The sequence below is a fragment of the Tetranychus urticae genome, chromosome 2 (assembly GCF_039701765.1).
Source record: "Tetranychus urticae isolate SD_2017Ah chromosome 2, NJAU_TeUrti_SD_1.0, whole genome shotgun sequence".
Lineage (NCBI taxonomy): Eukaryota > Metazoa > Arthropoda > Arachnida > Trombidiformes > Tetranychidae > Tetranychus > Tetranychus urticae.
Window position 1 is genome coordinate 23,063,926 of NC_142959.1, and position 24,037 is coordinate 23,087,962.

General features: G+C 33.4%; 1 long non-coding RNA gene across 7 annotated transcripts; it reads right to left on the reverse strand.

Annotated features, from left to right (window-relative positions):
• Window positions 1-4,187: 4,187 nt before the first annotated feature.
• On the reverse strand, window positions 4,188-10,637 carry LOC107367602 (uncharacterized). 7 transcript variants are annotated; one of them, XR_016198272.1, is made up of 5 exons: window positions 9,274-10,637; window positions 9,064-9,208; window positions 8,573-8,822; window positions 5,732-8,049; window positions 4,188-4,864 (listed from the first exon to the last, which is right to left on the reverse strand). It is a non-coding gene; the product is annotated as an uncharacterized LOC107367602 (long non-coding RNA). The 7 variants fall into 7 exon arrangements; XR_016198271.1 differs by having other exon boundaries at window positions 5,544-8,049; XR_016198269.1 differs by having other exon boundaries at window positions 5,507-8,049.
• Window positions 10,638-24,037: the final 13,400 nt, after the last annotated feature.

A 24,037-nucleotide genomic window follows, 5' to 3' on the forward strand; every position in this document is an offset into this window, starting at 1 on the left:
ATTTCTCACTGAATCTTTCATAAATCTAATCATTCTCATTGCCATTTACAACCATTTCATCTTTAATTCATCATTAATTTATCACATTTGATGATTAAAAATGACGAACAAATTATAATCAAAGGAAAACAAAAAAAGAATCGAGTTTCATTTTAACATTTTCCGTTGCATTTGTAATGTTATAAGCACCAGGATAATTAGTTTGAAGAAAAGTCTAGTCCCGAAATCGTACAAAAAGCCATTTAAGTTTGACCTCAATTTTACCCAAAAATGTCAACCAGAGAAAATTTTTAATACCACAAATGGAACCGATTTTCGTACCCAAAACCCAAAACCCAAAGAGCATTCTATCGTAAGACCTTAAATTGAGATAAATAATTTCTCGCTCATTTGAGTCTACATTGTATTTGTGGATGAATGTGACAATAATGTCTTTTTTGTAACAACCAGTTGCACTGAAAACGGTAACAAGGCGTTTTTCAGTCGTTGATGCAAGTTGATTCATATAAAGATAAGATTTATGAATATAAGATTACGATTAATTGTCTGATTTATTCTCAAAAGATTTGATTCAGCTAGGTTTAATGACAAATCACGATTATCGTATCAAAGGCATATTATTGATTGAAAAAGGGATTTGATGAACACAAGCGCAAAATTGAGCAAAATAAAAAGCTAAAATGATAGTCAAATGATATCATAAGTTACAGCAGGTTGGAACAGATACAAATTTTGTCATTTAAAATAAGATAATATTACCACAACCCGCGTGTATAATGTCACTAGGCTGCAAAATAAGCTCTTTCAATTTAAGATCACCCTTGCTACCCAATTAGTGGCTCATGGGCTATTATTATTGCAACTTTGGGCCTTTTCTCGACCGGTCGGTAAAGAAAAGTTTTAACGATAGCAAAGCAATTCTAGAAGTGAATCACACAATTTGAAAAAATCATGAAATCTTTCTTAAGCGATTTATTTCAATTTTAAACGTGAATAAGGTCCGTGACATTGCAATAGACATTTGGTAAAACTGATTTCACCGTAGATTACTCATTCATAGAGGGGTCCGCTTGGACATAAAGCCGACAAAACCACAACAATAGTTAGGTTTCTTAGCTTGATGGGTTTAATTGCCAATTGTATTTCATTGGAATAGTGACAGACACAAGACAATAATCACAGAGAGCTTTAATTTATTTGAAACTTAGGATCAGTGTTGACTGAATTGAGTTTACATTCTTGATTAACAATGATTCGAGTATGTGTGAGGCATAAATTATTGGTTTACAATGATTTAAATGATTCAAAATCTTGTTTAATACTGTTTGCTATTTTTTGTATTAAATTTAAAAAATGTTTAGACATTGAATATTCGCATAATCAATTGTTAAAATTCAAAGTCAAGATATTTTCGACTATGAAAAAACTACAGAAAATAAGACGCACACCAACAATGATTTGGCGAGGGTTGATGAGCTGGAAGCAGAAGTAGGTGTTTCTATTTTGAAATTTGCTTCATCAAAATAAACAAACATATTATTTTCAATTATCTGCAATTCATAAACTGTTTTCCTAGGTTTTATAATGCCATAATTACTTTTCAAAGGATCAGATAATGACCAGCGACATTCACTTTCATCGATTGTAGAATAATATGCTTCTTTAAATTCATATGGAGGTTGACCATATTTATAATGTACCTTTACGCTACGTTCCTTAAAATTGCAGTCAATATCTATACTTATCTCGCTCTTCAGATTTACTCGAACCAATCTCGGATCTTCTCCATTGACTTTTAACAAGAAATCCGTTGTATCGCTTGCTTCTCTAGCAATCAAAAGATACTTTTCCGATCCAACAGCTTTGTATTTGTAACCTTTGACAAACGGTTCAACACTTTTAGGTAGCTGACTGTAGTTAGCTGCAGCAACAGGTACAGTTTGGTTCAAATTGTAATAGATTTGGTATCCACTTTGCGAGATGTAATATTGAGGTTGATCAATCAGTTCAAAGGGAAATGAAGAGTTGTTCATATCCAGTGACCAGGAACAATACGCTTCGCCATTGATGTAAATCGCATTTCCATTTATCTTCGGATAAAAGTAACCATGAGCCGTTGTTGTGACTACAGGATCACAATTAAATAAAACATTTGCAGGGTTTTGCCCCCAATAAATCTCGTTTAGTCTATCATATTGGCCAGTTTCAACAACTTCCAACTCAAAACTGATTGAGTTGCCATTAAAAGGCGCATCAGCCGATATAAAACAACCTGATTTCCCTTTGCTGCATGTAGAACTTTGTTTGTAGGGAATGTCTAGGTGTTTTATTGGACAAGAATCATCGAGACACAATCTCCATTGTGGTGTATCTGTTGCTGTTAACTCAAGCACAACCAAGATACATAAAACAGTCGGCAAAAGCATACTTTGAGTCATGAAACAATCAATTATAACAATAAAGCACTATTTGTTAATTTATTGACAAATATATTTGGTAAATAATGTTTAAATTGAGCAAAATTGTTGATATTTTATATTAAAATTGATCTTGCTTTTCTTCTAATTAAAGAGTTGAAAGTGGAAACATTAATCATTTGATGACAAAATTAAACATGATTAAGTTTCTCATAAAGATATCTGATTTATAGCAATAAAGTTAGTAAGTGCAAGATTGAGCGATAGATTTCTGGGAAATGGCTCTCAAAATATCTAACGATTATTAGTTCATTGAAATATGTTTAAGCTGCAATCATGTTTGAAGGCTAATTTTTCAATGGTCTAGTTGCAAAAGTGGATAGTCTATCGATTTTTAGTTGTTTTTCATCAATCAAATTGCATTGAATCATTTCCAATCAGCATTATTGATGCTTTTTAGATTATAAATTAAGCTATTATCATATCTAATCCAAAATTATCTGATGAATGAAACAAGAATGACTGAAGAAAAGTCATGTTGTTGCTTTTTTCAATGCAATCAATTGTTTTGCAAGAAGACGCAGTTGTCACAAATGTCACAAATGGACTCTGTTTTTTGCCCTTTGGTCTTTTAGGTGTAATATTATCAACATTCAATGATTGAATTGACACAATTTTCCAATGGATTAACTAAAATTTACTTCAAGTAATAACTAACCAAACACTAAATCCAATTGACTAAGCACGTTACAGTCATTTTTCCAGTTACCAGTTCGGAGCCAAAATTTCAGCGCAAGACAGAGAAATAGGCTCGACGAAGAGGACAATAATTTGAACAGAACTCTTCTTTCTCATTTTAGGCACTTAATTTTTGAATATTGGGTATGTAAAACCAACGAAAAGCTTGATAGACAAACTTATCGGCGAAAAGCAAAAAAAGTTAAATAAATTTTACCGCGTTAGTGTTTCTTTATTTTTACGCTAAGAAAAGGAAAACAATTTATCATTTGATTGAAAATTTAATTTGATTTATTAATAACCAGCCTTTTGATGAAATTAAATTCAATACAAAAGGTTAATACAACAACAATCTAACATATGAACTTTGAAAATTTCATTCCAAGTCTTTGCTTTTCTCTTTTTTGTTTTGTTGTTTTTGTTGTCAATGTTGAGTTCAATTTTAAGAGGAATCAGAAATTGATTGTTACATTTTATATTTGGTGTAATGTCATCTGTGTTTTACTTGTTTTTTTGTCTTGGGTTAAATTACTTGCGACAAATTGAACTGTCTAGTTTGAAATTTGGTGCCAAAGGATGATACTTTAAAGTGAATTAAAATTAAATATCATGACAAGTTAATGTCATCAATTTCATCTTTTTGCCTTTGTATTGTCCACTGTAATTGCCTTACAAGATTTATTCTGGATAAATAAGAAATAAGATGAAGATGATCATCAAGATGATGGTGAAGATGAGTTGAAATTTTGTTTTTTACTGTTCATTTTGAGTTCAAATGATGTCAAACTAACTATTAACAATAATTTAACCTCATGAAATGAAATGAGCAGCAAAATGTTTTCCCATTTTCACTCGCAAGGAAAAACAGCTAAAGATGACTTGAAATGCTCAAAATACAGTGACCATTAGAAATAATGATGATAATAATGATCAGATGATATGATGGTCAAAATCAAGAGTTTAATCTTATAAGACTTATAATGGGCTCTTAATGGTTCATTGTATAGTCAAACAGTTTCAATTGAGTCAATGTAAACAGATAAAAATTTTGCGACTTTTAATGCCTTTTGCAATTAGAAGTGAACAAAAAGACTGACAAAAGTGACAAAAAATTCCAAAAATAAAAGCTTTTCAGATCAAAAATCATACTTTTGTGCCATCAAATGTTGCCCTTCAAAGACCTCAAAGAAGCTCAAAAAGGTCGAGATACCTAAACTCGCCAGAGAATGAGAAAATCACAAGAAAAATAAGATTCCATAGAAGCGAGAAATCATTATCACTGAAACAACAAAAGCTTTTAAAATCAAAAATATATTCTGTCGTCATTTGCCATGAGAAGAAAAATAATTCCTCAGAATATTTCGATTCTGACGACTTTTGTTGACCACATCGGATCCAATAAGATGGCACAATTAGCTGCAAGTGCTGATATTTGGAAGGGAATCGGAATCTCTGATTGAGTTGTTTAAATTGGTTGAGTCTTGATCCTTTTCTGGACAACTGGCTTTCTTGTGCTTTCCATTTCAATTTAACAGTTTAGTGTAAATTCATCAATTGCAGCGTTTTCATCAATCAAACTGACTAATTTGTATCCAATTTTGTGATCGATTGAACCATTGGTGAGGCAACATCAAATGTAATGCTAATTATTTTGCCAGTTTGAATAATTTACTGATTCAGCTGAACTTGTTCTTTTTTTTCCTTGGTTGCTGCAAAGGAATGCAAAAATGTAAGTGAAACAAGATTCAGTGGAAGAAATAAAAAAGTAGAGATTTCATTTGAAACTAAATTTTATTCTGATATTACATCTAGAATATACAATTGAATCAAATTTAAATCTCTTTGCCTTTCAAACATTAAATTTTACTTTCAATTCATTTTGTTACTTTTCCCTTTCAAAATGAATTACAATTCAATTTAAATTGAATCACGGTAAAAAGTAGAAGCAACAGCAACAACAAAAATGGGTTACAAATCAAAGTTTACCACTTTGAGAATCAAAATTATGATCATTGATATTGTTCATTTCATCATTACCATAAGACATAATTTTGTTTATCTCATCATCCTTGTTCCAATGCTGGATCCCAAAGTTTCCAGAATTGAACATTTTAATGGACGAATGAAACTCTAATGTACATCAAGCTATTAATTTATACAAATATTGATATACAAAGTTTGTTTGTTTCTCATCAAAAATCATAGACTAAATACATACAATTGTATCTTATTTTGCATTTTAACTTCATTCCATCTTTATCATTATCATCATCTTTCTTTACCTGCACAAGCTGAATAACTTCTCATGATAAGGATAAAGATTTAAGATAATAAGCTTTTCTTCATCTTACTTTTTCTCATCTTCTTCCTCAGATGCTATTTTCTTACTCTTTAGATGCTTTCAGTTCCAATGGGTAATTCAATTGAGATCAACACAGCAGAGAGACAAGAGAGGAAAAAATATCCTCATCCTCATCATCATCTTGAACAAGATGGAAGAAGGGAAAATGATGATATAAAGGGGAAGCCCATTATGCTAATAAAAAATCACTTGAACCCGTTTTTTTGTTGCTTACATGGTTCGTCAAAATATCTACTGAACTCAGCTACTTTTTCACTTTTACAACAGATTGTATCTTATCATTCCCTTGATTTTACTTCCAGTCGATTCTCATTCTTATTTATCTTCTTCTTCTTCTTCTTCTTTGCCATCTTTCCTTTTTTGTTTCCTTGTGACGTCTTTGATATCTTTTTTGTTCACAACAAGCCTTTTCCAATGAGTTGAGATGATGATATTAGCTGAAGAAATATCTGAAAGAAAGAGAAGAGAAAAAAAGAGTTAAAAGTTGGTGAAACATTGAATCAACATTGATTCGGGAGGAAAAGAAATGATAATAATAATATAAATGTGAATCAAAAAATGTTTTTTTGTTTTTCTCTAAATGTTTTGCTTTAAGCACTTGAGTAACAATTTTCAAATTGATTCACAGCTAATACATTGAATCATATTCTGATGGTTATGGTGATGATGATGATAATGTGTTGAAAAAAAGAAGAAATGATTTAACCTTTTTGGTTAACATTTTCACAAGTTTACCATCAACCTAAAGAGGTTTCACTCTCTTTACAAGTCTAATGTTTAACCTTTACCATTGACATTTAACCATTAGATAGACGATTAACCTTTTGTAACATTTGCTGCAATCAAACTTGGTTAACTTATCAATCATGAATAACTACAATCAACTTGAATGTTGCCCTAAAATGGATCAAAATTTTGACTAAATCAATTTGGAAAGTGAAAATTGGTGATAATAGAAGGAAAAAGGAATCAAAATTAATCAAACAATTAACCATTGTAAATGTTTTACATGTTTCTCTTTGGTTGATCAATTTAGATGAATTTACTTGATTCAAATTGTTTTCAACGTCAAAATTAGCTGGTTGATTTAAATGCAATACGACAATGGTTATTTGATTGTCTAAATGTAGCTACTTTTGGTTCATTTGTTTCCAACATTTCAGGGTTGATTGTCGAGTTAACCAGATTGTCTTCAATTGATATTTAAATATGCACTATAAGGTGAAATGGAATAATATAATTTTGATATTTCATGGGAAGGTTGAAAAAATTATCATCGTCTTGATGAAGATGGTGAATGAAAGGGGAAGATTTAAAGATGATAAAGAGGTAAGGATAAAGTGGATGAGAAAGGGAGAGGAAGAAACAAAAATAACTGAACATTATTTTGCTTGGAGGAATTTAAGAGTTGCTTCAATGATTTTGGTAATAAATTGAAGAATTGTCAGGAGAGAAGAAGATGAAGACGATGATCAAGATGAAGATGATAAAGGAAAAGATAAAAGATAAAGAGAGAAAATAAAAGATGAAAATTTTGTAGACTAACTTCAATTTCAGGTATATTTATCTTTCTATCTATCAGTTCTGTCTTCATCAATCTGTTTCTTTCTCTTTCACTTTTTCATTCTCATTCTTTTCACCTTTCATATAATAAAGGTTGAAAAAACTCGAAATAACTATATCTTATTTTGTTCAATAAAAAAGGCATTTTCCATGTTTGTTAGTTGACTGACAATTCTTATCATAAAGAATAACATGAAACTAGGAGAAGATGAAGAAGAAGAACAAAAAGTGAAGAGAAGGAAAAGATTTGATTCAAGAAATAAGAGTATATAAATAAGGTAACACAGAGAGACAAGGAATTGAATCGTTTGCAGAAGTACACTGAACGTTAATGAAGTAAAGCTGAAAGAGTTGAAAAGTGTGAGTTGAAGGGACAAAAGGAGAGAGAAAAAGACAGACAGAAAAGGGGTTAAATCTTTCTTCCTTTTTTTTCCTCTCTTCATCTTTAAACACAAAATGGGGACCCAATTGGGAACCAAAGTATCGACCAATTGTTTCTTTGCCTCTGTATTTTTGGGTTACTTTATCATCTTACATCTTTCTCACTCGTCTTCATCTTTCAATCTTGACGATAAAGTTTTTTGATTGTTTGCAATGTTACGATTTGTTTCCTTTCTCGTTGCTTTACTTTTCCAATCCCATGGATTGATTTGGTGAAACAAAAACTGTGGAAACATTGAACACTCTTATTATTTTCCCTTCATGTTTCCTCATCTCATGAAGATGATAAACCCAAAATAAATAGAATATGAGAGAATGTGAAACAAATTCAAAGTAAAATGAAGAAAAAAAACGAAGGATATTAGATAGTTCAATGGATTTCCATGTAAAGTTGAATGTACTTTGAAAAGAGCGGCCAAGGAAATCCAAGAAGGGTAAAAATCAATTGGCCTGGTGAACGTTTGTCATTGAATTCAATCCAGTCTTGTTCGTCTGTTCGTATTGTTTACTTGAATCGCAAAGTGGTAACTGCAAGAAAAAGGTGGAAATTGAAGTAATTATTGGTTAATATGAAATTGGAATAGAGTACATTAATTAGAATAAATTAAGATGTTAATGACTACAATTGGTTGGGTAACTTTTTTTCATTTGCTATCAAGCAATAGTAATCATCTGGATCAATTGGAGGATTCAAGTGGAGTAGAAGAAAGTAAACAAAGATAATAGATAAAGGCAGGTAGATGGTGATGAGGATGGTGAGAAAGAGATGAAGAGGAAGATAGAATTAACCATTTGAGTGAGGCTAAATAACAGGCAGTATTAATTTGAATATGCTTCAACAATGGTGATAACAAAAGAGGATTCAAAAAAAGGGTAAGTGATCCAAAGTGGCAAAGAACGCGTTCAATTCAATAATTTAGCACTTCAATTTCAATTATTCAGTTTATCCTCTTCTTCATCTCCTTTGTCATCCTCGTAATAATCACCAAAACTATTATAATAATGATTATAATTAGATGGATAAAGTAAATTGAAGGCAAATTAATTTTACCAAATAAAATATACTTTGCTAAGAGAGCTAACTTTGCTCTTCTCTTTCAACTATCATCCAAAATTTTGAAACTGTGAATCCTTCCAGAAATTCAGTTATCAAGTGGTTCATTTAGTTATTGTTACGGTAATCGAGAAATAAGATTCCAAAAAATATAAATTATTCCATGAATCATAGACACATGTAATATGATGTTGGCAGTAGACCAAAGCATTTTGTATCCATTTTGACTGTCAACTTTTGTTGCATTCTAGATACAAGGAAAGAAAGAAAAGGAGAGTGAATAATTTTGTTCTCTTTTGTTGTCATCATGTTTAAAGATGATGAAAAAGAAGAGAAATAGAAATTATCTATTTTTTAAAAAAAAGATTGAACCTCTTTAGGATTGCAAGATCTGGTCGAGCAAAAAATTTACAATAGATGTTGTCGTTAAGATGAACGAAAAATGTTTCTCTTTTCTGGTAAATCGTTGAAATTACCATGTAACTAACCATGTTCCTTGCCATACCCACATGGAAAATATAGTCAGTCAACAAATCTTTGGTCCTTCCATAAATCAAAACATTTAAACATGTAATCCACGCTCCAGCTAGATACACAGTGAAAAAATAGAGCAACGCTCTCCATGGAATGGCACTAAATTAAACATAGATTTTCTTTCACTCATAACCAGCATTTGATTAAGAAAAATTAATCCCTACTTTGAAGCAATTAACCTTACCAAGCGATCCATGACCAGTGAATTACAATTTCTTATTGTTAAAGATATTTCAAGATTTAACGGTTTGGCGTGTTTCTTTTCCATTGGCCTGAATCCAATGTTCCATCAATATCATTGCCACCATTTTCGGCTTTAATTTCACCCGAAGAGTTGAAACTGTTGGTGTAATTATCATTTTTGAAGGTTTCACTTTTAATTAACACAAGAAATAAAGTTTAAATCTTAAAATTGAAGAAGCATTGTCTTAAACTTATCTAACGGTTTTATATTTCAAAGTCATTGGTTGAAAAAAATAGCTGACATCACTATCTTTTTTAGCGCCAATGTTAAATTTCAACGTTTATTCAATGTAAATCAATCAACTTGCCAAGGGTTTAGTTGAAAATTATCATTTTTTGTTGTTTTATTGGTAAATGTTTTTATTTTTCGGCTAAAGTGTTGATTGCTTCTGTTTAAGGCAAAAGAGTGCATCTGTTGACTGACCAATTCCTTATGTTTGACCCAAACCTCATGAATAAAAGAAACATTCAAGATGAATTATTTAGAGTATTTACAGTAAACTGTATAAATCAAGGATCAAATTGAAGTAAAGTGACTTAAGAAGGTAGATCTAGTTTAAGATGATGATCCTTATGATGGTTCACTTTCAATCATCATCAATATTATCATAATGAAACTATCAACAGCTCCAGCAAAAGTATACTGAAAATACTTTCAACCAAACTCAACTCGTAATCAATAATGAAAACCCTGATTGACCTGCGATGAGAAAACCTTTCAACCTGCACTTGTAAACTATAAATTCCCAATTGTTAGGTCAAAGTGTGAAAAATAAATGAATAAACAAGAGCGATAATAAAAAAAGGCCAAATAAACACCAATTTGAAGCCAATATCTTTTCTTCCTCTTCAATTTATTCAACACAAAAGCAACACAACACAATGTTTCAATTGTTTATTATGTGTGTGTATGAGTATAGAAATACGTTTCGATTAAATAACAGTGATCAGATGATTGAGTAAGATTCAATGTCATCCTGATAATGCCCCAAAGGTTACAATAAGACCAAATTGTTGTTATCAAAGATTGTTAACAATGTTTACTTATAATATCTTTTGATAGGAAAAACTGACGTTGGTTAAACAGCAATAGATGATCATTTGAAAAAAATAAGAGAATAACAGAAAAAGAATAGAAAACAATAATAACAAGAATAATGTTGATGATGATTTTAAATTGAATCAACAATAATGTTATTTATAAAGCAGCAAAGGGAAAACACAATTTGATAAAATAATTTGCTAACATTAAATTATAACGAGCAGTTGGCAGTAACCCAACAACACATGTTACACTTTGGATAAACAAATCACATGATTATACATTTACTGGCGCTAATTTTAAATCAACTCAACAATTAACCAACATAATAAATTGATAATAAGCAAGTTAACATGTTGATTAGAGCATTAAAAGGTTAATTAAAATACAGTAAATTATCCATGTTAAAAAAAACACAAAACAAGAAATAAAGTTCCATAATAAACAGCTTCAATTTACAGCCTTTAACTTTTTCTCAAGCAACCAGATTTTCTTAACCTTTAATACGCAATTAATAGATCACATCATTATTTTAATGGAAATTATCTGAAAATATTGCTCAGTTGATTGGTTAACAAACAATTTGTTGGATAACAATTGAAACAATCAATAGTTAAGTCAATAAAAAACCCGAAGTTGAACCAGATTGATAGCTGGTAAATGAGACGTTGACTTGAAATGTAAAAGCTTTCGGACTTTGATAAAATATATCTTTTCTCAATCATGAAAGCCAGAAAAGAGCAAATTTTTGGAACCACGAAAAATGAAATTTCCAAAATTTGACTCTAAAATCTGGTTTTAAATTTGGGAAATTTGAACACAGAATTGTAAGATATTCAATAAAAAGGAAATTGTTTATTCAAGATTGAACCTTCATTGAATTTTATGAAACTCTTGAAGCTTTCAACTTCAATGGTAATCTGATATTTGCAGGTCTACTTAGTATCGCTTTGGATTCTGATAAGTCCTCAAAATCAGTCCTCATCATCATCACCGTAAGACCAACAACCATTGCAAGTGTTGCCATTCAATCATTTTAATGATAAGTCATTGAAAAGGAAACAAAACTGTTTAGATAAACGATGAAAAAAAAGTCTAAACATTATCAATCCATTAACCAAGCCATGAACGATTCATTGTTTATTAGTGAATTATCCCAATTTATATGTTGATAATGATGATAATGAAGCAGATAAAGATCCTGGAGATGATGATGATACAAATAAGGAAAGAAAAAAAAATCTCCTCCCAGAGATCAATGAATCCATTTTACTTGTAATCTCTTTGCCTTCCTTCAACCTTCATCCTGCCTCTTTACCTCCCAGTAAGATTGTCCTTTAGATCCTGTGGTGATATTATTTCCTGATGAGAGATGATGAAGAGAAAGATCAATTTCAATTCTCATTGGACAAAGATTAGCCTGGAAACCTATCATTTGGATGAATATTATTGAATGCCAGAAGCAAATTGTCGAGAAGAGTTGAGCAAAAAAAACTAGGAAAAGATCATGTTCTCACAGGAAGATGAGGATAAAAGATGGCGTAAAAGATGATCAGGATGAAGATAAAGGTTACAAGGATGAAGTGAAGAGGTTAACGTTAATTAAGTTTGAGTGATGATAAGGAGTTTGACCTTAGTTTGGTTTTGCTACAGAAAATAAGATTAAATTAAATGTCGCTTTAACCAGTTTTCAGCCCAAAAATCAAAGTATATATCATTGTCTTAATGTCATCTTTATCTTAACATTTAATCAATCATTACAGAGTTCTTGGAACTTTCCTTTTCCATTGATTCATTGTATTTGTTAATTGAATCAACTTAACCTTAAATGCTGTTTCAATGTTTCCAAAGTTTCCAAAATTTTTAAAATAAAATCTCAATTTCAATTTCAATTCGATTGTTATCCTTTTGATCCTTTATATCAATCCAAAGACAATTAAATAATGAAATGAAGTTTGTTGCAATTTTCTGGTAAAATTTGAGTCTTTCAAGTTGATCAAGTTTCAAGTGATCAACAACAATTATGATTTGTTTCAACAGTTAGAATCAAATGTCACTTTACGAAAGTTATGAGTGCAAATTATGCAAAATAATTCAATAATTGTTATCTTTGCATATTCAATTGTCGTTTAAACATTTAAGTCAACTTGTTAGTAGACAGTTGCTGGATCAAAATTGTGTAAATTGATACATTTGAAGATCGGAAAAGTTTGTTTCAGTCACTAGTCAAAACTTGGACGATTGAAGGTTTCCTAGTTTCACTACAATCTGACCTAGAACCGGAGTAAACTCGGAAAAAAAGGTTAATCATATGTTTAGAGATCAGATTACTTCAAGTGATTCAATAATTTGTTCAGGTTCAAGAGTTTCAAGAGTCAGAAAATGGTCAAAGTTGAGAAGGAAAATTATACATTGCAGGTCATTTCTTGTGAACCTTATAAACAACAAATCGCTAGTTTAGTCTTTTCTGGTAAACTTTCATTGAAATTATATTAACCTTTTAACATGAAATGAGACAGTTCGATCTATGAGATTTTATGCAGAATTGGATCGATTCCCTGTACCAACGAACAGTCGAACCAAGAGGTTTCATCTTGATTCGATTTTAAATAAACTGTTCAAAGGTTCGTCTCAAAATACACTCCTAAACATAAAGACATAAGATCTTTTTAGAGATATTAAAAGTTAAACTTCACTCCAACTTGTAAATCAAAAGCTTCGCAGTTCATGTTTCAGGATTGAATTGATCGATTGTGTGAATTTGATCAATTAAGCTTTTCTAATGAGCTCGAGATTGTCATTTGAATGGTTCTTTCATCTGTCAACTTTTATGCAGCAACCTAATACTCGACATCCAATAATCGGTTGATGTACATTGAATGAGCAATGTTTAGTTTTCAATGTCTTTTGATCTTTTGATTTGGGTTAAGAAGATCAGGGAAGTGAAGTTGAATAAAAAAATTAATTCGTTCTTAAACAATGGCGAACTTGTTTCGACTCGATTTCAATTAAACCAAGTTCGAGTAAAGCCATTTCTCAGTTAGATGATGGAACTGACTTCATTGATGCTTAGAAATTTGATCGAAGATTGATTCGTTTAAAAGATGAAAACATCACCAGGTTGAAGCAAAGTGATGTCTGCTCAGGAACTTGTCGACAAATGAATTGAAATTTGAATGAAATTTAAAGTTATTTGTGGTTATGCAGTTGAAGGTTGCACTTTACATTTTCAATGTAACTTTGATTGAAACATTGAACCATTGCATTTGATGTCTTTAAACAAGAATCATTTCTCAAATAGAAAAGCTTTGAAGAAACTCAACGATTGGAATAAATTTTTGGTTAACTTTGCCAACTTGTCATTAAGATTTACATTTGATTGTTGTTGATGATGATCATGATAATCAGAGCTTTAAAATGAAAGTATCATCCAAGAAGAAGAAGAAGAAGAAAGCAAGAAAGAAAAGAGTTCGAAATTGGGTTGAAATCAAAATGTAAACCAACATGTGATTTTCATGATTACATCCATGTTGAGGGAAAAGTGAAATGTTTCTCAGTAAAGTGATTACCATGAAACCGGCAAGTGTTACAATCGATCCCAAATCTATGCCAATTTCAATATATTAATAATATCTAAATGGCATTCAAAATATCACAAACAGTTTCCAGTTTGTGCATAAAACAGTGTAATGATGAAAACAGTTTTGGCATAAAGCGTACATTTTTACACAAACAAACCATTCAAGACTTTGCTTTTAACCCTGGTTAACCCATTTTTCCTGTTTCCATGTTTCACTCAATTCTGTAACTTAGAAGCTCAAGTTTTCACTTTTTACTTCACAACGTAACCTAAATGCTTATTATGCCAAGTTATATCATCAACGATTCGAGTAAAGATTGATGTTTTTAAACTAATTACTGTTCAGGTTCATATTGATTTATTTGGTTGTTGATGAACTTGAGGCATTTTGTTTGTTCGAACCCATAATATTATGTCACATATTTAGGTGTTAACAACTTGTTGAAATTGGACTGTTTTGCAGGATGATTTGTGGTGAAAATACTTGAAATTACAAACTAATGAGGTAACTTAATGACTGAACTAATGTCAACCTTAAATTGCTATCAAATGAATCATAAAGGTTGCCTTAAATTATAACAAAATGTAGCTATTTCTATGGGTTACAATGTTTATACAACGATTTGATTGCAAGCCAAAACTGATTAATCATAATTAAAATCATAGTTAACAACGAAAACTTCATCTACAATACTATTCAAATTTACAAGATCATTTTAGTAACAACTATTAATAATTAGCTTTGACTCAATATTCAAAATGACATGCAAAGAACTGCTTTAGCCAGCAATTTATCATTATTGTGCTTTTAAAGAAGCTCTAAAGAAGATCGTTCGATCCGTTGACGATTGTCGTTTTGCTAAGCAGTTAAATCCAAGAAGGAATATTGCCTTATGCAATGCACAATGAACTTTTTATTCTAACTCAGTATTTTGATCGAACTGACTGTTGTGTAACTATCGGTTTCCAAGTTCTTCTAACACACTCTGAGCTTCCTAGAAGCTAGATCAGCAGTATGGCTCAACCGGGTTGAGTATTTATCTCGATATTTCAACAGGGTTGAAACTAAGAACTGAACAAATAGTCACTTCTAATCGTAATAGTCCAAGACTATTCACAGGATCAAATTAGATCACAAGAGCACAAGTAATACCGAGTATTACAAAGGTTTCACCAACCTAGTTGGCAAGATGAGTATTCCTAGAATACTGAACAGATAGATTCCGAGAATCTATGACAATGAAGGACACACGTTGAATTAACTCTAACTAGTTTAATTATCCAAAGGTCACTTAAATAAAGATTACAAATTAAGGCTATTTATATCAAAAATAAAGGAAATTAAAGAAAAGGATATAAATGAGAATAAAGGAAATACCGAGTATTTCCAGTTAGCAACAGTTAACAGTAGCAACCCGGTTGCTACCTAATCCAACAGTACAGAGCGCGAACATTGAATCACACAACATTCCCCCCGACTGACACTAGACCACCGGTCCATTATTTCCTAATGTAACCTCGATAGACTGGCCATCCACGACCCGTTCACCGGGTGGCAAAGCAATCCAGAAAGTCGGTCTATGTCCTACTTGATGTTGGCGAAGCGTTTGATGTGTTCCCAACACAGTGTAATCAATTCGTATGATGGAACCCAGTTCCGTGTTGAAATGCCTTTCGATCCGGGATCGAAGATCACTAGCTCGCATTCCTGGATTCAAATCGTTGAATCTTCCCGAACGACCACCAAAACGTACAATTACCTGAGGAGCAACACCCCGATATTCGTTGCGGCAACGAATGTTGTTCATCATACCTCGAGGTCTGTTGTCCTGTCTTGCTCGAACTAGTTCTTCACGAACTTCATCTCGCTCCATCATAAGATCGATAACTTGAGTCGCCAACTCTTCATTTCGACCATTCAATGCTTGAATCCGGGATTCAAGGCTTCTAACATAATCTCGGCAATTATGTCCTCTCTTAGGAACACCACAATTTACACAAGGGCCATTCGATTCAGGGTTGTGTTCACAATTATCAATATGTTCCTTTAAATCACCATATCGGACAATGATGTCACAGGCTTCATATTTACACCTTACTTGTAGACTGTTGAGAATAGTCAAATTTCGGCGGCCACCCTCCAAAGGTAAAGGACCAATTCCATTTCTCAGCAGTTCTCCTCTAACACATCGGTAAGGACAGGATTGATTCCCTGCAGCTTCCAAGAAGCGTTCAAAACAATTAGAACATAAGATCGTTGGGCAACCTGGTTGCGGTGAAGTAGCATGAATCAGTGGATTGACTGCTACACTTAAACAAAATATACATTTGTAATCCTCGAACTCAGCAGGATTTACCATTTGACGATGGGTCAACGCGTTCTCATCATCTACGAGTTGCCATTCTTGTACTGGCGGTGGAGGTCGATTATCTGGTCCAACAATGGCATTTGCAGCTCGATCCACCCCAGCAATTACCAAACGAGGCTGACCATTTGGATCCCATCTTTGTGCCTCAAAGATAATTTCTGGCAGATCTCCATCAGCATCCTCTAAAGGTTCCCACTCGATGTCCATGACTTGATGAGAAAGGTTGAACCCGGTTCAACAACACAAATAATAACTTCACAGAAGTTAATAAAACACCCAAAATTATGTATTCCAAGAATACAGATGAAGTATATCCAATATACTCAAACAGTTTATCACAGAACAATGTATTCCAAGAATACGAAAGAGTTACACAGTAACTAAAACCAATGAGATCCGGGATCTCAGAACGATGTTGACGGTGTTCCGGGAACACGAAAACAATACAATAAGAGTATTCCAAGAATACCAAATTTGTACAAATGCAACACAATTTGCAAATACAAAATTAACAAAATTAACAAAACTTCTAAAGATGAAATTACTAAAGATGAAGTAGTCAGAACGTTGTTCCTGGAACAAGTAACTTCCACTTCCACAGTTGCGAGGGAAACAAAATGTCAAGGTTACCGAGTAACCATTGCAATGACCAAATTGTTGCCTCCAAATTCAAAATATACCAAATTAATTTAACAAAATACCCAAATGAAAAATAAATTAATTCAAACAAAATAAGCATAATTAATTAAATCCAAGCATATCCAACAGCTCGTCATCTTCTTCCTCCTCATTCCCGGAATGAGTTTCACGAGTTTCACTGTGGTATGGCCTCAGTCTAGAGACATGAACGATCTCTTTCTTAACCGGCCCTTTTAGGTTAATTAACTCATAATTAACTGGATTTATCTTTTTAATTATCTTATAAGGTCCCTTGAACCTATCAATAAACTTCTTGTTTCGTCCTTTTACCAATAAAGGTTGTTTTACCAAAACAAGCGAATGTAAATCAAATTCTGTCTCCTTATGCGATCGATCGTATATCTCCTTTGATTTGCTTTGAGAATTCGAAATATTTGATTGAGCCAATTCTCTAGCTTTGACCAATGCATCTTCTCTTGTGGTAATTTGATTCCACTCGATCTTTAATCCAATTTTGGATTCCCATGGAAGCCTGGCTTCCACTCCATGAGCTAAGTAAAATGGTGAATACTTTGTAACTCGATGAGGCGTCACATTGTAAGCAAATACAACTTCTCTCAGAAATTTTTCCCATTCATTAGGATTATTCCTACTGTAAATGCACAAAGTTGTCCCCAAATAAGAGTTAAATCTCTCGGTTTGTCCATCACTTTGAGGATGATAAGCTGATGTAGGCAAATGTCTGATTCCAAAACTTTTCAGAAAAGTTTCAAATTCATCTGACATAAGGTTCGTACCTCTATCAGTTATCAGAGTTCCGGGAACTCCAAATCTAAGCATCCAATCATTAAACAACACTTCAATGATTTGTTCACTTTCAGTTGATTTCACAGCAGTTGCTACGGCAAACTTAGTTAGTCGATCATTTATTACCACAACGTACTTGAAACCCAGTTTCGACAGCGGTAACTCCATAATGTCCAGACTTATGTCGAAAAACACATTTTTCGGGCATCTTATCGGGATCATTAATCCTTGGTTAGCTGCAGGATAAGGCTTCCTCTTCTGGCACTTATCACATTTACGAATATAGTTGAACAAATCCTTTGCCATTCCTGGCCAATAAGCTCGACATTTGAGTTTTTCCAAACACTTATTCATACCCAAATGACCTTCATTATGAGCCTCGCTCATCACAAGAATTCGTAATTCTTTAGGAATAACTGGAACAAGTTCTTTTCCTCTTTTAAAGAACAACGTCTGATTCAGAATCAGAAACTTCTTTTTCAATCTACCTTTTGCTCGTTTTGTTAATTCATCTGAATTCAACAAATCTCTGATTTTCAAGCAATAAGTATCCTTGATTTGCACTTCTTTGAACTTTGCAACAGGTTCAATATAACAAATCGTAATCTCTTCTTGATTCAATCTTCCCGGAAGATCAATCTCAACTTCATCATCATTACTGAACTCTTTTAGTGGATAGCGTGAAACGCAATCAGCATCTCCATGCAATCGTCCACTACGATACTTGACAACAAAATTAAACTCTTGCAATTTGATTGCCCACCGCATCAATCTCGGCGTCAGTCTCTTAGATGATGTAAACCAACACAATCCACAATGATCTGTAACAACAGTGAATATGCGTCCAAACAAATAATGGCGTAACCTTTGTAAAGCCCAAACTATGGCTAAACACTCCTTTTCCGTTACTCCATAATTTTTCTCAGCGGGGTTCAAAGTTCGAGAAATATAACAAACTGGTTTCAAATTTCCATCACTTTGACTTTGATACAAGACAGCTCCAATACCGTAATCGCATGCATCGGTATGGATCTCGACTTTACCATCATTTTGAAAACATGCTAGAACAGGTTTACTTGTAATGATTCTTTTCAATTGCTCGTAAACTTTTCTTTCCCTTTCAGTCCAACTGAAAACAGCATTTTTCTTCAACATAATTGTTAGCGGCCTAGCTAAATCACTAAATTTAGGAATGAATCTCCTAAAATAACTACACAATCCAAGAAACTTTCTAATGTCTTTGCAACTTTCAGGTTCCGGGAACCTTAAGACAGTTTCAATATTGCTCTGACTCGGAGAGATTCCAACAGTACTAATATGATATCCTAGATAATCAATACTTTCTCGGTTGAAGGAACATTTCTCCTTTCGCAACTTTACATCAAACTTCCTTAAGCGTTCTAACACTTTTCTCAAGTTTAAATCATGCTCTTCCTCTGACTTACCAAAAATCAGTATGTCATCAAAGTAAATATAGCAAGAAATATAGTTAAGTCCAGCGAGAACCCGGTTCATCGTTCGGACAGCAGTCGCAGGTGCATTTTTCAATCCAAAAGGCATTCGAGTAAATTCATACAATCCTTGAGGAATCACAAATGCAGTTTTGCACTGATCTTCAGGTTTCATTGGGATATGCCAATACATCGCAGCAACATCTAAAGATGAAAATCGAATGCATCCTTCCAAGGCATCCAATGCATCTTCAACTTTAGGGATAGGATACGGGTCCAAAGCAGTAATCGCGTTCAGTTTGCGATAATCAACGCAAAACCGAGTTTGACCATTCTTTTTACCAACAAGCACAATCGGGCTTGCCCAAGAACTTTCGCTTGGAATCGCTATTCCATCCTTCAGCATATCATTTAACAGCTTTCCAATAGCTAGCTTTTCTGATACAGCAATCGGATAATACTTCTGGTAAATCGGCGGATGATTACCTGTATCAATCGAGTGAACTGCATCCGGGATGCAACCAACATCTCCAGGCGATCTGCTAAAAACATCTTCAAATTCAGCAAGATCAACAACAGCAGCAGAAACAACCGAGTTGCTTCCAACATTTGAGTTCCGGGAACTCACAACAGAATTGATTAATCTCCTTGTCTTCACGACATCTCGATGAGGTTTAATCAATCTCACACTTTTGTTTCCATACGTTATCATAACGTTATGACGAGTGCAAAAGTCACTTCCCAACAACACATCTTGGGTTAACTTTTTCAACACAATAAATCGAATTGGTATGACATGGAAATCAGCAACCAATTTGCATTCAGTCCATCCATGAGGAACATCCACATTTGTGTTCGCCATTGTCAAAGCACCAAAACTCCATGCCTTCAAATCTAAACCACATCGAACCCTAAATGAATCGCTGATTAGTGACACTCGAGCTCCTGTGTCCACTAATGCTCTACTTCTGATTCCATTTATTTCAATTGGCAATGTTGGCAATGAAACATTTTCGAGAAATGAATCCAACGTTAAGGGTAAATCTGACGAGTGTATACCAATCTCACTGGTTATCATCTGCCAATCGTCTCTGAAACTTCTTAACGATTCATCCTCATTCCGTACTCCCTGAGCACTTGATGTTCCTGGAACATCCATAGCATTTCCTAATGTTCCCTGAACATTAGAAGTTGACGCTCTCTGAGCATCTGATGTTCCTCGAACATCTCCAACATTAGCTGAGTTCACAACTGCAGCACTTCGTTGGTTCTTCAATTGTTGTGAATTAGCTTTCACCTTCGCAGCATCATATACCTCAGGACAATGTTTCATAAAGTGTCCAGACTTCATACAGTTGTAACATACAACGTTAGTCGGGTCTCTTCTTTTGAACACTTTGTTCCCTTTGTCATGCTGCTTTTCTTCTTTAGCATCTTTACTCTTTTGGCTAGGTTTTGACTCATTTGACTTTGAGTCAACCTTTTTACCCTTTTCAATGATAGCGTCATTGACTGAAATCAAATGTTCGAGAACTTCTAAAGTTCTACGACCAATCAAGGATGATGTAAAAGTACTCCTAAATAATTTCACTCTCCGTCATGTCTGGATTAAAGTCCATACATAATGCTAAGACAGAATGCCAATAGGCAGATAATCTCTCAGTCTTGAGATGAACCCGGTTCATCAACTTTTGATATATCGCATGCCTATCCTCGTCCTTAACATAGGTAGCTAGAAACAATTGTTTAAACTGCATCCACGATTGACCTTTTCCAGCAGTCTTAGGTAGATAAATATACCAATACCAAGTTGATGCTTCATCTTTCATCGAAGCTCCAACTCCTCGAATCAGTTCTGCTTCATTCCAATAATTCAGAGCAGCAACTTCCTCGTATCTCCTCAACCAACTAGCAGCTTTCTCATGTTCACCATGAAATTGAGGCAAAGGCACTGCCTTCATCAAAGCACCTCTAGTCCTTTCACCATTCTCGTTTGCTGAAAATTCATCCAAGAAGGAATGAATTCTCCTGTTACCAGGTAACTGAGAATCAGATTCTCCCGGAGGATTCAGGGAATCCTCTAAACCTGTTGTTTCTTTAGACGATGTTGGTGTTCCCTGAACACGCAACTTATTGCTCTCAAGCAATTTCTCTTTATCACTTCTCGTCTTTTCAGCAACTCTCAAAGCGTGAATCATATTCACATGATCATTCTGAGTCTTCCTGACATCAGCCAAATCTTTCATGAGAATTTCTAAATTCGTACCTTGAGCTTGTAAAGTCGTCAAGACTTCTCCCATAGTCTTTTGCGTTTCCTGCTGGGTCTTCTCCATATTAGCCAAAGACTTCTGAAATACATTATTATTGTGTTTCAGGGCTTCAATCGTTTCAGGCGTAATTGTCTTAGATTGTTGTTGTCGTTGTTGTTGCGGGACGAGAAAACCATCTTTCTCTTTATCAGACATTGTAGAATTCCGGGAATTCTATTGGAAATCGCACTCTAACCAAAACAAGCTGAATACAGAACAACAGAATTCGGATACCAATATCAGCAAGATAGCAATAAATTCGATAAGCGTTATCTCCAATAACATAGAATTCCAAATTCTAGATGTCAATAACACCAATTCCCCCCACACAGAGACAAAACAACTCCCAAAAAACGAAAGCACAAACAGCAAAGCACAGCTTAACCACGAGAATCTCACAAAACGAAGGGCATCTCCACCAAATGTTGTGTAACTATCGGTTTCCAAGTTCTTCTAACACACTCTGAGCTTCCTAGAAGCTAGATCAGCAGTATGGCTCAACCGGGTTGAGTATTTATCTCGATATTTCAACAGGGTTGAAACTAAGAACTGAACAAATAGTCACTTCTAATCGTAATAGTCCAAGACTATTCACAGGATCAAATTAGATCACAAGAGCACAAGTAATACCGAGTATTACAAAGGTTTCACCAACCTAGTTGGCAAGATGAGTATTCCTAGAATACTGAACAGATAGATTCCGAGAATCTATGACAATGAAGGACACACGTTGAATTAACTCTAACTAGTTTAATTATCCAAAGGTCACTTAAATAAAGATTACAAATTAAGGCTATTTATATCAAAAATAAAGGAAATTAAAGAAAAGGATATAAATGAGAATAAAGGAAATACCGAGTATTTCCAGTTAGCAACAGTTAACAGTAGCAACCCGGTTGCTACCTAATCCAACAGTACAGAGCGCGAACATTGAATCACACAACATGACTATCGATGAGCAGATTAGTCTTGATTTAATATTAAAAACGTACAAAATATTCTAATTGTCTGTCCATTCGCATATCTGAAGGGTAAAACTTGTGTTTAAAGCTGATTTCCTGGTTATTTTGCATTATTACTGAGCAAGAAAATTGCAAATGAAGAAGTTTTGCGTCGTTTTTCGTTACCTTCAAAAACAATTACCCAAACAAATTGCTATGCAGTTTAATTCAAGACGGAAAATGACTGCATACTGCTGAATTTGCCATTTAGCGATGAATTTTGTATACTAACTGCCTAACAAACTGTGCAAACTATTGTTAATTGTTAAATTCGCATTGCTGAAAGGTAAAGCGTGCGTTTAAAGCTCATTCTCTGATTATTTGCTACATAACTAGGTAAGAGATGGGCAAATTAACAATTGTCTTGCAATTTACAGTGCATTTTGTCTTCTAACTCGATATTTTGATCGACCTCAAGTTGATTGTCTGGTTGTTTTGCACTATCACAAGGCTACTTCGTCTGAGCAGTCAAATTAACAAGTTGTTTAAATTGATGCCTGTTTTTGTAACGATTTGTTGTAAAGTTTCGTCTAGAGACAGAACTTAACTTTGAGCGGTTTCATTCACATTTCAACGAAATTTGTATAACAACTCGATTAATTGAGGTGTTTTATGATCATTCAGAAGCAATTTGAGAACGCAATTTCAAAAGTTAATACAACTTTATATTATTTGTTAGTTTTCCGCAAAACCAACTAGTTCAACGTTTTCCTGTTTGCTTATTTTGAATTGATACTGACCCAAAAGTATCAAAATGAGAAAAAGCATTTGAAAACTACTTTAGTAATGAATCAGATCGTTTCTAATAGCTTTCGTTTCAAATTCAAACTTGAGAGCAGTTGAACTGCAGCAAATTTTAAAACAATCAGATCTAACCTCCCTTTACAAGTACAACTGTACTTGCCTGAAGAAGGTTAAATGTAACGACAAAACTCAAAACTCATGATCACTTTCAATATCAAAGTTGATTTGCTACTAGTAAACATCCAAAAACATTGAAAAATCCTTCAACAATCAAAAGAACACACAAAAGAAACTGTAAACAAAATGAAATGCAGAACAAGAAAATGTCTAACAAAATTGTATTTATTTCCAACTGATGACTTGTACAATGTTTAAAGTTGATTTGATTGCGAAAATTGGACAAATCGAACCTGTAACTCGACCCATTGATCAGTTAACCGGCAAGACTAATCCTCAGCCATGAACCTAATCCCATCAAGTCCTAGTCTCTTGATGGCAATCAAAGGAAGACAAAAAGAGACACAATTTAATCAATTTTACTCCAAAAAAGGTCAAAGTAAACTGTAACCAAGCCCAGGTGAACAAAAATAAAGAGATAAATATTATTACATTGAATTTGGTTAACGTAAAAATAGCTTGCGGACATTGAATGGAGTGCAAGATGAGATTGATAAATTATTATTATGATTAAATGGTTAGAGCAATACACTTATAAACAGACATTCACTTAAACAAGCAGACAA